The sequence below is a fragment of the Mya arenaria genome, chromosome 5, assembly GCF_026914265.1.
Source record: "Mya arenaria isolate MELC-2E11 chromosome 5, ASM2691426v1".
NCBI classification, from domain to species: Eukaryota; Metazoa; Mollusca; class Bivalvia; order Myida; family Myidae; genus Mya; species Mya arenaria.
Window position 1 is genome coordinate 39,718,451 of NC_069126.1, and position 17,031 is coordinate 39,735,481.

At 33.5% G+C, this 17,031-nt stretch overlaps 1 long non-coding RNA gene across 1 annotated transcript; it reads right to left on the reverse strand.

Moving 5' to 3' along the window:
* Nucleotides 1-3,783: 3,783 nt before the first annotated feature.
* On the reverse strand, nt 3,784-15,377 carry LOC128235351 (uncharacterized). Its single transcript, XR_008261195.1, has 4 exons — nt 15,279-15,377; nt 9,746-9,819; nt 4,502-4,624; nt 3,784-4,095 (listed from the first exon to the last, which is right to left on the reverse strand). It is a non-coding gene; the product is annotated as an uncharacterized LOC128235351 (long non-coding RNA).
* Nucleotides 15,378-17,031: the final 1,654 nt, after the last annotated feature.

The window sequence follows — 17,031 nt, forward strand, 5'->3', positions numbered from 1 at the left end:
CAGACGATGGAGGCCATAACATAATACGACCCTTCGGGCGTATAAAAAGTTTATCTTGCCTTTATGTGTCAAATACATATTGCAAGTTATATTAAATTGCCTCTGAGCAAAAAAAACAACAATCATACTAAATGACAGCCAACACTCTTTATGTCCTCATATTCAGCATTCCATTGTGAATAAACACTTAGTGTATCTTTCACCTTAGAGGTAGGGACATGGGTCTTGCACACGACACATTGTCTTGGTATGTTGAAAACATATGGCATTTTCATTTTAAAATCTGTCCATATAAGAGAAAGTCACAGCGCGGACACGACAGCCTATAATTTCCTTCAGGTTGCCATGGCAACCAGAGTTCTGCAAGGAATTAAAATTTTTTAACAATTTTGAAAAAGCACCAACCAAGGATCAATCCTATGAAGTTTCATCAAAATTGTCCAAGCGGTTTAGGAGAAGATGATTGTAACCAATTGTTGACACTTTTCCTTTAGGTTGCCATGTCAACCAGAGTTCTAAATGGAATTAATTTCTTTGAACAATTTTGAAAAAGCACCAACCAAGGATCATTCCTATGAAGTTTCATCAAATTGTCAAAGCGGTTTAGGAGAAGAAGATGATTATAACCAATTGTTGACATTTTCCTTTAGGTTGCCATGGCAACCGGGCCAAACAAAAGTATGTGAACAAATTTAAGAGAAGTCCATGCAAGGACACTTCAAACCAAATTTGCTGAAGATCTATCAAGGGGTTCATGCGAAGAAAATGTTAAGTTTTTTTACTAATTTTAGCTCTGGTAGCCCTTAAAAGGGGCCAAACAAAATTATTTGAAAAGACCTGACAGAGCCCCATGCTAGGATGCTTCAGACTTGAAGATCCATCAAGCAGTTAATAAGATCAAGTTGTTTAAAGGTTTTTCTATTCTTTGCTCTGGTGACCCCTAAAAGGGGCCAAACAAAACCATTTGAACAAAGTTGAGAAAGGACCATGTAAGGATGCTACATATCAAGTATGGAGTCATTATGGCCTTTACTTTCAGAGGAAAAGATGTTCAGTGACAAGACAATGTAACAAGAGGCACATCAGTGCCTGTGCTCCACTGGCCAAAAGGTTCAAGCAAAGACCACCTAACGAACATTTTCGTCAAGTTTCATAGAAATACAATCATCAATTTTTGAGGAGAAGTTATTTAAAAAATTTTTTTACTTTAATAGCTCTGGCTGCCATGTTGTGGCTTGTGCAGTGGACCGAAATGATTTGGGCAATTTGAGTAAAGGAGCACCAAACAAACATTTCTTTCAAGTTTTATCGAAAAAAGGTCATCGGTTTCGACGACAAGTCGTATAAAGTTTTTTTTATTTTTTATTTTTTAGCTTTGGCAGCCATGGTGTGCAGTGGACTGGAACCATTTAACAAATTTTGGTTAATGACCACCCAAGGAACATTTCTGTCAAGTTTCATCAAAATCTGATCATCGGTTAACATTTAATCTGAATAGATTATGAAGCAAATATCTAACCTGAACAAGAACTGACGAGATAGAATCGACTTGGTGTTTCACTTACACTTTTCGGCCATTTAAGTTACTAAAAATAGCACGCACTCACGACGGACAATCTGTGACGACATAAGCTCCATGGCCTTCGGCCAGTGGAGCTAAAAACAAATGACCCCTGAGCAAGGCCAATTTGACTCCGGGACAATAATTTGAATACCTTTGGTGTAGGTCCACTAGGTTACACTATATACCAAATATGAAAGCTCTAGGTCTTATATTTTGGAGAAGAGGATTTTATTATATAAGACTATATAAAAACAAATAACTTTCAGGGCGGGGCCAATTTTGACCCTGTGGCAATAATTTGAACAACTTTGATAGAGGTCCACAAGATGATGTTGTATACCAAATATCTAAGCCCTGGGCCTTACAGTTTCGGAGAAGATTTTTAAAGATTTACTATATAACACTATGTAATGAAACTAGTGACCCCTGGGGCCGGGCCATTTTTGACCCCAGGAGAATAATTTGAACAAATTTTGTAAAGGACCACTACATGATGACACATACCAATTTTCAAGGTTCTAGGCCTTGTGGTTTTTGAGAAGAAGATTTTTAAAGTTTTCCCTATATAAGTCTATGTAAAACAAGTGACCCCCGGGGCAGGGCCATTTTTGACCCCAGGGGGATAGTTTTAACAATTTTGGTAGAGGACCACTAGATGATGCTATATACCAAATATTAAGGCTCTAGGCCTTGTGGTTTTGAAAAATAAGATTTTTAAAGTTTTTCCTTTCCGTTGCCATGGCAACCAGAGTTCTGCATGGAATTCAATTCTTTGAACAATTTTCAAAGGGGACCACCCAAGGAACATTCCTGTAAAGTTTGGAAGAAATTGGCTAAGCGGTTTATGAGGAGATGTCGTTTAAAGTAAAAGTTTACGGACGGACGGACGACAGACGGACGCCGGACAAATTGTGATCACAAAAGCTCACCTTGTCACTATGCAAATTTTTGCTATTTGTAACATTAGACATACCTTATATACTTCATTTGTACCAAAATTAAACAAATAACGATCTGTATTATAAGATAGCACAATTTGAAAAAAAGAAAAAAAAAACAACTTTTATTACTTAATTAATTGCTTAAACAATAAACATACATTTTTCCATCCTTTTTTATGAAATTCAAAAGCCATTGCATTACTCTTCATATTGACAAACAAGAAATAAAAATAGTTCATGTATGTAATCATCTATTTTATTTAATTTAAACAATCATTTGATATCATTATAATTTAGTTCTTACAAATCATGTAAGTAATTTCACTTTCAATAAATTGAGAGTTAATAAACAGTCACATGACAAATTCCTTTTATTGGATCTTCAATGTCAGATGGAAAGCTATTATTAAGGACCCAAGTGATGTTTGTTCCTGCATCTGAACTGCCTAAATGCAGCCAATTAGAAATTTTGCATTGAATGTTACATATTTGGGTTAATTAAGGGCTATAATCCCTGTCCCGACAATTTTGAAGATAGAACTTAAGAAAAGTTATTGACTGGCTAAAAGAAAAATATAAATTGAGGAATATAGGCAATGTAATCTTTACAGATATACAAAAATGATTCGCAGATACATATTTAGACTTATCGACATTTTACTTAATATCAAAAGGTTCTTACAAATTATTTATAATATTATTCTTCATATACATACACATTATTTAGTAAACAGTACTGTTTCAACAATTCAAACAAATACATAGTTACAAATCAAATGTTGCTGTATTATGGCAAACACTTGGTGTTCTATCAGTACTTTAACTGAACTGGAACCTCAGATCAACCCATAAAGAAATGGAGTCTAGTAACTTCCCACTCGCCTGCCTCTTGGAACAACTGGGCCATGATTTTACCAGTTACCAGTAAGTGTTCTTTTAGACCATCATGTTGGTCAAAAATGTAATCAGACAAATCAAGACTGTCCGTAACTGGAAATCGGACCTGTTTCAATACATAGGCCACACTTTTTTTATCCAACTCCTTCCAAAAGATGGGTAGTGACATGAACATTCCTCAATCTAACTTCTGCAGTGACTTCATTCATTCCTTTAGTCAAATACGGACAGTGTGAGCTGTTGAGATAGACAGCTCCTGTGACATCACATTTTATTGTGAAGAATGTCCAGCATAGATGGCTTGTCATCTAATGTAGCTAATATGTCCGCCCGGTCAGCTCAATCGGTAGAGCGTTGGACTCTGAATAGGACATCCCGGGTTCGATTCCCGGGCGGACCAGGTCACCTCTGTTGTGATTGGTTATGAAATCCTTTCTACGACCATTCGCACTGTACCACTGCACCTGGCATGTACAGAAGCTGTCAGTTCCTTGCAGAGGTGAAGGCACCTAGTACTGGTTCTGCCCAGGATAGGTGTGGGTGGTTGAACTGTCACTCTGGGACCCTTCAATGTGCTCACGCCGGGACCCGGAGTATAAACTACTAACACCACCACCTGGCAGCCTGCTCTGAAGCTTGTCCATAGCCCCATATGTGTGGCCAGTCATCCATTATCCCCATTTTAATGATAATCTGAAAATAATCCCAAGCACATTTATATGCATATTTATTATATCATATCCGCTTCTATACACTTATCTTCTCTAGGATGTTCAAACAGGCTTGATGTGACAATACAAAATGTGAAGACAAATAAACAGTGAGATACAACAAGTATATTGAATTTTCTGTCTGATTTAAAATGATTTGTAATATAAACAGGACAGGTGAAACTTCCTATTCGACAAATATCTTTTTTTTATTGTCATTTCCAAGCATTTTTAATGATTAGATTATTTAATATTTCACAACTTAAATACTATCAGGAAGTCATAAGATTAACCATCTATATATATATAATAAATCATATATATATATTTAATATATAAAAACAAGTCATTATACAATTGATATACACAAATTAAAAAGGTATTTATACTTCTGAAACACTGTTGCACAAGCCACTGGGCACAAAGAGGTTGATGAAGGTTTTCCTGATGCCCTTTGAGGTTTCCCCACAATCATGAGAAAGATGACCTCTGAGAGAGATGGTGGTTATTTCCTGAAACATTAAATTTATACATGTTGTATATAATTTAAAAAAAAGGACACTTGACAATATACAGAATGCTGTACATAAAATTCATAAGTCCTATAAATAAATGCTTTTGAAAAATTCCAGAACATATAAACAGCAAAACCCAAAACCTCTTGATTTTGTTCTCAATTGGCCAACAGGGAAGTATTTTTTTTTTCAAGAATCCATGAAAACCAGTGATATAAAACTGCTGACAAAAAATTAGATCATGCATTTTTCTTTAACTGTTAGTAATAGTTTAACCCACAAAACATTGGCTTTCAAACGAAAATATGCAAATCTGCGATATGATCTATGTCAGCAGTCTTTTATCATTGGTTTGCAGATACTATTAAACCCAAAAATTTGCTCTTTCCAAGACAAAAAAATAAAAAAGTTGTAAAAACGGTAAATTTGTGAGAGTGCATGCAGCTTTAATAATAATTAATATATTCTTGTAATGAAGCTGTTATGTGCTAAAAATAGAACCCAATGAAAAATAAGCATATCCTAATAAGCCTAGCTTTAATATTATGAAGTATTTACTGAATCAAATAGACATATATAGGCAAATGACTGAAAAGCTACCATAATTAAAGCTGCACTATCACAGATTAAACATTTCGACAACTTTTTAATTTTTGTCTTGGAACAAGCCAATTTTTGCTACAATCCATGGAAACCAGTTAATAAGACTGCTGACAAAAAATTAGATCGCAGATTTTTATATTTAAGTTCATACATTGATGTTTTATGCATTTTTCTTAAACCGTTAGTAAGGTTTTAAGCTCTAACATTTTCGAAAATATGAAAATCTAAGATCTGTTTTTTTATCAACAATCTTACATCAATGGGTTGCAGATATTTACGCAAAAATTTGCTCTTTCCAAGACAAAAATAAAAAAGTTGTAAAAATGGTAAATCTGTGAGAATGCAGCGTTAAGAGTATTTTTTAAACTTATAATGAAAGTCATTTGCATTTATTTTACATAAGCACGAAAACTAATGTGTTATTTATTCTGAACTCCTTTATAAAAATGTAGGACAAAACATCCCATGTCATTTTTGACTAAGGGGACAAAACACGTCCAACCCATTTAGACAGGGTTGACAAAACAACCCAGATCATTCTGACATGGTGGACAAAATAACCAGGAAAATATTGGCAGTTCAAAAAGTTAAGACCCCCCTCCCATCCTACCAACACTTGAAAGATTAAAACTAATTGGCCATTATCAAGATGTGTTTTATTACCCCCAATAAACACCCTTTTTCACTTAATTTATTAGGTTTAGAAATGTTACTACGGAGATCTTTATCACAGCATAAGGAAGACACAGTGACTTTAATCATAAGGATTTGCTACAAAGCTACAGTACAATATTAAGTTCAGCATTATGATAATCCTTACTTCAAAACACTCTTCTTAAAAAGGTGTTCAAGGCCAAAATCTAATATTCATATTCATTACAGGCTGCTTTGCATGACAATTATTAATTTCAGATATTTGCTTTAAGCAATTTATTTTTAATTATAAAAACACTTTCTCATAGTTTTCATCTTCTTTTTGATATTGACATGTTAATATTAAAGGGGCCTCATTTGTTTTTAATATTTACGTTAGTCTTATATTAAAGCTGCAACCTCACAGATTGAACGTTTTGACAACTTTTTTTTTAAAATTTGTCTTCGAACAAGCGAATTTTTGCGTAAATATCTGCAAACCAGCGATAAAAGACTGCTGACAAAATATCAGATTGCAGCTTTTCATACTTCCATCCAAAATTGATGTTTTATGCATTTTTCTTAAACTGTTAGTAGCAGTTTAAGCTGTAAAACATTAAATTTGGAATGGAAATATCAAAATCTGAAATCTAATCTTTAGTCAGCAGTCTTTTATCACATAAGCAGGTATTTACACAAAGAAATTCTAATACATAAAGTTTAAACAAAAAATAAAAAAGTTGGAAATCAATACATACACAAGTTGACTAACATATATTTTGAATAATAAACCTTAAATTACTTTCCAAAGAATGCATTTAAGGAAAAGTTACTTACTGGAAACAAGACTGTAACAATGCATGTATTTTAAAGTGAAAACGCATATATATTATGTATTTTAAAAATGTAATCCTTTATACTTTTTACTCTTTCTGTTTTTAAAAAGGATGTAACCCTAACCAAATCATTTTATTTTTGGCCCTACTATAACACAATCAAGAATTTAGCCCCACATTCCAGAATGCAGGGCTTAAATTGTGTTATCATTTTGATCACTGACATGACATCATTGACAAAATAAGGATTCAAAAATCTTTGTTTCCGCCCAACTGACCCTATTTTTATCCTTCTGATCCTTTTTTGTTTTTGGTGTTTTGATCAATATGTGCTTTTTTAGTAAAGACCTTAATAATTCCCTGATATAGGTCAGTTTGCCAAAGAAACATGGTCCTAAAAAAAACAACAGTTACCGTATGCCTACCTTTTTTGATATTTAACTGGAAACTATGAATACTTTTTTTTGGCCTAAGCAACAATTTTTGTTTGAAGCCAGTGTGCATGTGCATACTGTGTATTTTTTTACTTAATTACATTGTATTGTCTGCGAATTACCAATATCAAATCCATTGTCCTATTTAACAGGATAATGGTTTTGATATTGGTCCCATGTATTATCATTATAAAAAGTGTAGGAATTTTATTCAAGACCATTTGCAAGATGTGTCATGTTTGGTGTCAATATTATGCTTGAATGATCATATTTTATATTTGTCATTGTTAGATATTTAATTTGTATAAAAAAAATGAGCAATAATAAAACCTCTAAAGTTTTTTCCTCAGTTGGTAAGAATTACACCTGTTGTTGTTGTTGTTGGGTTAATAAAAGTCTGCTTGCCTATGGCTCCATTATGGCTTGACCCTGTCACACCCCCTAGTGTGACTGAAACATATTTGTGAGGCCAAAGGGGGATCTATCTTCATTGAATGTCAGTATTTATTTTAGCTCTACCCCTTTTACTTGACCTGGCATCGCCCCTTTCACTGAACCTGACATCTGATTGGCTGAATGAATATGCCTTTTAAAGGTTTCCTTATGACTGACAGCCCCCACCCCCCACAGAGAAAGACTGGTCATTTGAGACAATCACTATCATATTTTGAAAAGGCGGCTATATGCATGACTATGAATTGGCTTGTAATTGATTGAAGATAATGATCATTATCTGCAGTTATGCACTTAAATTCATAAAAATTTCATGTTCCTTATACTATGAAAATTTTGGAAGAAATACATGACTGTCAATTTAGAATTGAACTTAATTTCCATGTAAATATCCTCAAATTGTATAACATGTTGAAGGCAAAATGTAGATTTTCACAGATTGATACAATTGCTAAAAGGCATGTTCATTTTTTCAAGATAATGACATTAATAGAAGGTTTCTACTTTGTGTAAGGTTTTCTGAATTTAAACATTTTTTTTTTGTCTTCAAGTCTCTTAACATTACCAAATAAAAAGAACTGTCCTCCAGTTTGTGTTATGTAGAATAAGATGTAATTTGGAAGTAACTGTAATTTGTTACTAAGATGGTTTAACCAAAACTTAATGAAAATCCCACATTGATTTCGTGCATATATATATATATATATATATATATATATATATATATATATATATATATATATATATATATATATATATATTAATACATATAGCCCGGAATAGTTGTAGCCCGGAATTATAGCTATTCTAGTTTTTCCGACCTAATCCTCCGGTACAAACAAAATTAAACTGTTGTAATATACACACATTACTTCGGAAACAATAGAGTCATTGGACTGTTACATGAATTTCAATAGCTCGAAATTCACCTTTTATTTGTTACTTCCGGGCTATTTGTATTAACATAACAGGGTTTTCCCATTTAATATGCTGGAACAAATAAAAGGCGAATTTCGAGCTATTGAAATTCGTGTAACAGTCCAATGACTCTATTGTTTCCTACGTATAATTCCGGGCTACAACTATTAAGAGCATATACTATCACACTCATCTGATATATTGGGGATTAAATTTATGTACCAGTACATTATCTTACAGAATGATAGTGATAGTCATTATCAAATTATTATCCTGATTAATAAGTAAGTTGTTGAGTGAAAACTATTTTTAAATTGAGACAATAAGGTGGATGACATGTTAAGTTATTGAAAGCTTTGAAGATTTTATACAAAAGTTATAAGTTGTTATAAAACATTCTTAATATATATTTAGCTTTTTTCCATTTGCCAAATAATGGAAAATTATTTGAACTTGATTTTGAAAAATAATTATTTTTTATCCTGACTATATAATTATTTAGTCTTTAAAACAGACTCTCTTCCTTTTAAACTCTAAAATATCTTTAAAAATAAAATAAAATACATTTAAACCCATTAAGATTTAATTAATTATTTAAACAGGCCAGTCTGCACTGCCTTTTCAGTAAGGATTTTAGTCAAAATCATATCTTCGTAAGAACAAGACAGTACACCATAGGTAATTATGACCCCCCCCCCATAATTATGCATATTATGCATATTTGTATACATGTATTAGCTAGACAATATACAACGATAAGTGTATTGTATATATTAGTGAGCAAATAAATGCATTAATAAATAAATAAATACAGATTTATACTGGTAAATAGATTTATAAATATAAATATTTTAGGAAAGATAAACATTAGATAAAAAATATTATCAAAGCCTTTTTAGCCATATTGTATTGGCTGGTGGGGTTACTCAAAATTACCGTGCATGGTCCGCTTACAACCAATTAAATATTTTCAATAGCTCTGAGAATGATTCATACAATCTTTGATATGATGTCAGTTTTTTTTACATGGCATGGCTTGACTTGATCAATATAAATTTTATATTATATGACTTGCACAATTCACATGACTTTTCATATATATCCTTTAAGTTTTGTGTGATAATAGATCTTTGATCTAAATTTGTGATTCAAAACTTAAAGATACATATATATATATATATTTACTGCTTCGGAATCACACTTTACACACAAGACATGTTAAAATAGATTATTGTACTCACTGTTTTTTAATTTAAGTTTATTCATCAAACTCTGTCACTCTAGCTGTCTCTGTATTATCAGCATCACACATCAACTAAAACAAAAAATAATAAGAATTATAACAAGAAAGGTTCAAGTAGTTAGAAAATATATGGGCTGTCATTGGACATATAATATAACAATTTACCATGATTCCATGAAATATTTTTACAAACTAGCAAACCTGAACTCCTTTGTATTTTTTTACATCTTTGTGAGATTTTGCATAAAGCATCTATCTAATTCTTTGTTAATTTACCACATTAAAATTTATTGATTAACTGTACTTTTATTTATTTTATAAATATCTTATATGTTGTGCACCAGTCAATTGTAACCCTGGCGCCCCCAGGTCCAGGGAATAGAGGGGACTTTGACTTTCGGTCCAGCCAACCCTTGGTCTAATCCCCTCCCCTGCGGGAACGAACTGATGGTAAAACCCCGGCCAAATGCCCCTGCACACCAGAGACTCTATATAAGGCCCAATCTCAGCTAAATTTGGCTCAAAGACAAAACCACTGCGGTCACCCGGCCCTGCGTGGCCACATAGAAAGTAAAAACACGGCCCATTTCCCGACTATTCCCAGTATACCCCCAGACCGGGGGGTGTGCGTGGTTAGTAACCGTTACAATTGACTGGTGCATTGGTTATAATAACTGAGAGGCCTCAAAGATGCTCACATGACTGTGACCTTTTTGACCTTTTAGCAGATTAGAACAAAGAAAGGATTTTTAAGAAATATACTCAATGAAACAGAGTGAAACTTTATTCAGGGCCTATACACCGTATGATGAAATAGCGAAAGAAGAGAAAATTGTCGAAAACTGACATGAATTTGGTATCAATGTGTACAATGCATTGCAACTAACTAACTGAAGTACCACATAGTTTACAATTAATTGATTTTTCACATTTTTTTTCCATTAAAAAAGATTACTAGGTGGGTATACCTAGTATAATTAATTTTTATGTGTGATTGGCTAGTCGATGTTATCACTTAATGTTACCAAGCTAGGTATATATTAAATCAAATAAACAAATGTAAACTTTCATAGCAGTGGATACAACACTGGACTGCAATTTTGGCGACCACAGTTTGAACCCGGTCTCTGTTATTTTTTCTTTACATTTTGATATTTTTTTACCAATTATGATATCAAAAGGATAAACATTTTATTGAATAATTGTCCTGTATACTGGGACTGACCCTACTGTTTGTATAGTCCATTGGTTAAAGAAAATAGATTAAAAAAGAGAAAAAAATAATTGTAAAGTGTGTGTTTAAGGTAGCACTACCCTAATGAAAACCTCCACTTGAAATGCTTCATTTTAATGTTTTATCCTTCATTGTTAAGCACATACCTACACATCTTTTGTGGGTTCATGTGAGCAGTTCAACTTCAAAGCAACCCAGAAGCTGACATACATGCCATATCCCCCGGAGGGGGAAAAATCCCCCGGAATTTCGACCCATCCCCCGGTCTCCCGGAGGGGGATGAAAATCCCCCGAAATTAAAAAAAGTGTGTTTAAAATTACGCAAAATTATCACAGGGTTTAATTATATATGCCTGTTTGCAATTATAATGCTCTTCTTGTCTTAATTGGATTATCAACTGATGGTGTATTTTAACAACACCAATTGGGTGACACTTAATAAGTCAGCAGGGCACATTTCATGGGTAAACATTTCATGCATTGTTTTGATTGAAACTGTCAGAATTTGCATAAGAAATGTCAATTAGACTGGTCAGATAAAAGGACGATTTTCATTGGTTAAAACTATAGGTTTTATCCAATCAGAGAGGATGTAACAAATTAAAGTGTTTAAACATGTGTCATTGTCATCAAAATGATTTATGATTTAAAGGTGACAGTACATTATTTGGTAAAGAAAAGGATTAAAATAACTAATAGACAATGCTGTTCTTTGTTATGACCCACTAATATGTTTACATACATGACATGACCTTCATCTCAAATATCGGAAAATAACAGAACTTCCAGAAGAGAAACTGAAAGTAGACAATTCGGATGAAATGACTTTTATTTATTTTAATATTATGGTGGTGATGTTTTTTATTTTTTGATGAATGCCAAAAGATGATATGTTTATGAACTTAAACAATAAATTATGCATTTGCTTTTTATCAGAAGCAAACAAATCTGACTATTTGGGAATTGAAATGAAAAATATTGATAAATCATTCCATTCTCTCTATTAGTCTGAAAGTCATCATTTATGATCATAATGAGCAGATTTTGTATCCAATTTTAGAGGAAGGTAAGCCCATTAAATTGTCTCTGAAACATATTTTTCTGTGAAGTATTCTATTTTGCAAGTGAGTGCTTTTATTATGCAATATGGCTGTGTCTCATTAAAATATAGATGAAGTGCTGGAAAAAGGGGTAGACAAGGTAAATTGGCACATGTGTCATGCCCGTAATGCTACATGGCGATGATGAAAATTCTCTGGTATGTGACCCAAATCCCCTTAAATTCTGGACATAATCCCCTCGGGAGTCTTTCAAAATTATGGCAATTTGTTTTTTATGCCCCCACAAAGTGGCGGCATATAGGGTTGCCCTTGTCCGTACGTACGTACGTACGTACGTACGTACGTCCCGAAGATTGTTTCCGATCTAATTCTTGAAAACCGTTTGTCCAATCCTCACCAAACTTTAAACACATGTTTGTGACCATAATATCTTGATCAAGTTCGATAGTCATGGAAATCGCTTTAGTCGTTTAGGAGTTACGGCCCTTTTTTGCCAAAAATACTTCAAAAATATATGTTTCCAATCTAATTCTTGAAAAGTATGTGTCCAATCCTCACCAAACTTTACATACATGATTGTGACCATAATATCTTGATCAAGTTCGATAGCCATGGAAATCGCTTTTGTCATTTAGGAGTTACGGCCCTTTATTTGCAAAAAAAGACTTGAAAAATACGTCCCGAAGATTGTTTCCGATCTAATTCTTGAAAACTGTTTGTCCAATCCTCACCAAACTTTAAACACATGTTTGTGACCATAATATCTTGATCAAGTTCGATAGTCATGGAAATCGCTTTAGTCATTTAGGAGTTACGGCCCTTTTTTGCCAAAAATACTTCAAAAATCATTATGGCTTATTTTCTGTGACAAAAAACCGAAGTGGGGGCATCCGTGTCCTATGGACACATTTTTTAAATTTGAATCCTAATTTATGATAGTGAATTGGATAATGCGGAAAGCTTCCTCAGTATCAGCTTTTTCAGTTGTACAGTTTCGGCGCATTGAAGGATTAGGGATGGTACATATTCCAACGTTTCCAGTGTAACCATTTTGGAATAAGATCGTTTACTAAGTGATGACGAGAATGATCGGTCATAAATGAGTTTGAAGCTGTTTTGGGATCATTTTGGTACCGCTCCTAGCGGACTACATAGAGTATTTGTTAATGATGTTCTCAAACTTGGAAATCCACTTTTGCCAGCGTACATAGGCAGAATTTGTGTTTGAATCATTGAGTCAACTTTGAACAATGAATGGTGGAAACGACAGTAGTTGAGTCGCCATCCCACGTCGCCAGTTTTATGTAGTAAAGGAATAACTCAACACGTGAGATTAACAGCCTTTATTTGTACTTGCGTCTTAAAATACTCTGAAATTTTGTCAAATTAGACCTGCTAAAAAAAAACCCTGAATACTACCAAAATCCCCCTGAATTTTCAGACTTTTGAACATTAATCCCCCTGAATGGTCTCAAGAAAATATGGCATGTTTGGAAGCATCTTTTTATTTTCCATTTCATTAGCTTACATTTTTCAACAGTAGTTTTATTAGAAAATAGTTATTTTCTTATACCGAAGGTAAAACATACTGTTGTTGTTTTTTGCATAATGTTCCTAAAAGTTTAAAGATATTTCATATTGATAAGGAACAGGTCATGAGTATTTTTTTAACTTGTTGATTTCGCTGTAAAATGACATTCACAAGCTAAATCTTAGTAGACCAAAGAATTGTACGTTTACAGATTTTTGTATCTTTTTTGATATGGCAAATCCTTCACATACAAATTGTTTAGTATCAAAAGTGGGTAGTTATTCCGATCGGGATTCTGGGTTAAAGCATTTAACATCTCAAAAATATCATAAAACAAGAAATATTACCAGATTATGTAATTTTATATCAGTTCCATACATAAAAATGTCATATCCTATGAATAATTATGAGTTTGACGTCTATTTTTCATTTCTTGCTGTCAAAACATAGCGATATATACATGAAGGGCACCTGCAAGGCTTCAGGGCACAATTTTCAAACAATTGGAACATTTCGGCCATGGCTGAGTTGTTACGATTGTATTTACGAGGTCTATCTAGAAGCTTGTCAGAGTGGTGGCCGAGTTATTACGATTGGGTCGAGTTGTTCCGCTTGGCATAATTGTTGTCTGTGTCAGTCAACTTTTGTTTTATTGGAAAGGTAAATAATGTGTTTTAATGCAAAATAACTTTTCACTTATATGGTAAAGTATGAATATAAACCTTTATGATCAATTTAAACCATAAAATACTTCACTTAATACAATTTCAATATTTTTCAAAACACCCCCGGTTTTTGCACAAGCCCGTTTAGACGTTACTGGCTAAGGTCACAAATCCGAACACTTTCTGATGTTTTTTACAATTATCTTGGAGAGTTTATGTTGTAGTAAGTTAAACTTTCGTATGAAACATCTTTTGTTCATGTGAAAACAGCTGTCAAAGTACAGATTCACGATCTCGTCAATATTATGTCGAAAATCGTTCAATTTTATGGATAGTAAATCACCCTTCAAAATACGCTATGGAGGGCACAAACACCGAACACTTGAAAAGCGAAAATACATGGTCATACAATTATAATTAAAAAGTATGCTTTAATAAATAATTGGCATTTTTTAGAAAAATGCTTAACAAAACAAGATGAAACTTCGCAAGTGTGACCAAGGCAAGCCTCTGTATTGATCTAGATCATCGAATAATCGATCACGGTAAACAAACGCGTGTTTTAGCCGGTGTTCAGGATTTGTGCCCTGTTAGGAAATGTACCGTCAACCAGTAAGGATTGGAAGAATGTATTACACGTCTATAATTTTAGACTGGGGGCGGGGGGGGGGGAGCTACAATAATAAGCGATTAGGGATACTTTTTTTATTATTTTGACATTTCATGTGTATCCCTGTAACTGCCATAGTCTTAAAATCGTCAAAAGACCCATTGACGGTCATTTAGGTGGACTATTGGGGGGGGGGGCATGGTTACAATTGACTGGTGCAACCACTGGGACACCATTTTTTATTATTTTGATATTTCTTAAAATACTCGTTGACGGCTATTTAGGCAGAGTAGCCCCACTCCCTGTCGAAGTGTGGATAAGAAGAGGACTGTTTCAAGTGAACGTTCTTTACGAGATGTCCTACTTATTGACTGTTTATATATTCAAAAATCAAGACAAAAAATTAAATGGAAAAAAATAAATGACTTACCAATGGGTGTTTGAGATATCCATTTGGCACCACTTTAGTGCCATTCATCGCTCTTCAAAGCTTCATAAAACAAAATCATTCGTCTAACACATTCCCGACATCTTAACACAGATGGTATTGATTACTGTGACATGTTGGTGTTAAACCGGTTTGAAGGTGCATTCACTCGAGTAATAAAGTCAAAGATGCACTCTTAAGTACTGCCAGATAAGGTTTACCACAATTAATAATGTTGTTTCAATATTCCTAAAAGAATGAATAAATGTCGAAAACAATGGTTCTTATGAAGGATATCGAGTTAAATTTGAAAGAAATGAGCATTACACACGGTATTTCTACCTTATGAGACTATAGTAGACCACAATAAATCTTTTAGCATTTACCAATCATTTAATATTTTTTGCGCTTTCTGCTATTAAAAACACGGTTACAATCTTGTTATCAGTAATAAATATTTTCAATAAATGCATTATTTAGTATGTAGTTAAAGGTTTATCAGTCACAATTGATGTTTGTTATATATGTGTATGTATTGATTTTGAATAACAGTGTCACTAAACAAAAAATAAACAAATTTACGCAATTTCACAACCTTTTTTCCAGTTCTTCTGGATTACCCTGTATCCCCTGCCTCGAAACGAAAAGTAACTTGGATGACATCGGTACGTTGTGGTTGGGGGGGGGGGGTCACCCCCCCCCCTCCTTCTGGCCACTAGTGCAATTGCAAAATTAATTTTGATGCGTGAGGGATATACTTAAGCGACGATGTTAACCATTGCTTCAATATTTATGCATGCATATATGTACTTGTTGGCATTTTGGGTGCCTCATTTCTACATCAAAAATGCTCAACCAGGTATGAGTTTATTGTATAAGTTATAGCTCGTAGTTTGTAAAATGTGGTTCTTTAGCAAATTTGTTTTAAATACGAAATAAAAGGTGTTGCTTCCAAGGTATGCATGATCAAAATATCCATAAATTATGTATGAGTCCCTTTTGCTGAGTGGTTATGCTATTTATTTGTCCATGACGTAAAAAGCGAACGTTCACCCCTGATTAAAACAAGACTTTATTTTCATACTTTCATTGTATTTTGTTCTGCAATTTCAGTATCAAAGAGTTAACTAATTATTTCAGACACATTACCTGGAAAATGATTATTTGGTGCCAATGAGGTACGAGTCCCTTTAAGAATGACAAAGTGTTTTTACAATCAGCTAGATAACAAGTTCATTTTTTCCACATATACAAGATGATTTACAAGTAATCATCATATGTGTATTTTTGCTTCACTGCTATCTTGTAGGATGACTGGCTTATATACTACTACCGGGTATGTAGTAAAGTGACAACATGGCATTAATTACCAATAGCGTTTATTTTGTAATGCAAAATTCACCAGCCTTACATGTTTGTACAGTTCGATATTTTTTTCTAAAACATATACTAGTATTACTGTTTGAGGAAGGCATTGGCACATGATGCATGTTAACATTCTAAAATGCCTTGCAGCATTTTTAATGGTGTTTAGCTTGGACCAGCTCAAAACCAAATAATAGGGGTTGGAAAGTCTTTGGTTTAGGAGTTAAAAAGTCTTTAATATGGTTATTAAAATAATTCAACAAGGGGTTGAAAAGTCTTTGTTATAGGAGTTAAAAAGTCCAAACAGGTAGGGGTTGAAAAGTCTTTGAAATAGGGGTTTAAAAGTCTAAGGGTTGAAAACTGAAAAGTGTTCTTTTTTAGAAGGGTTAAA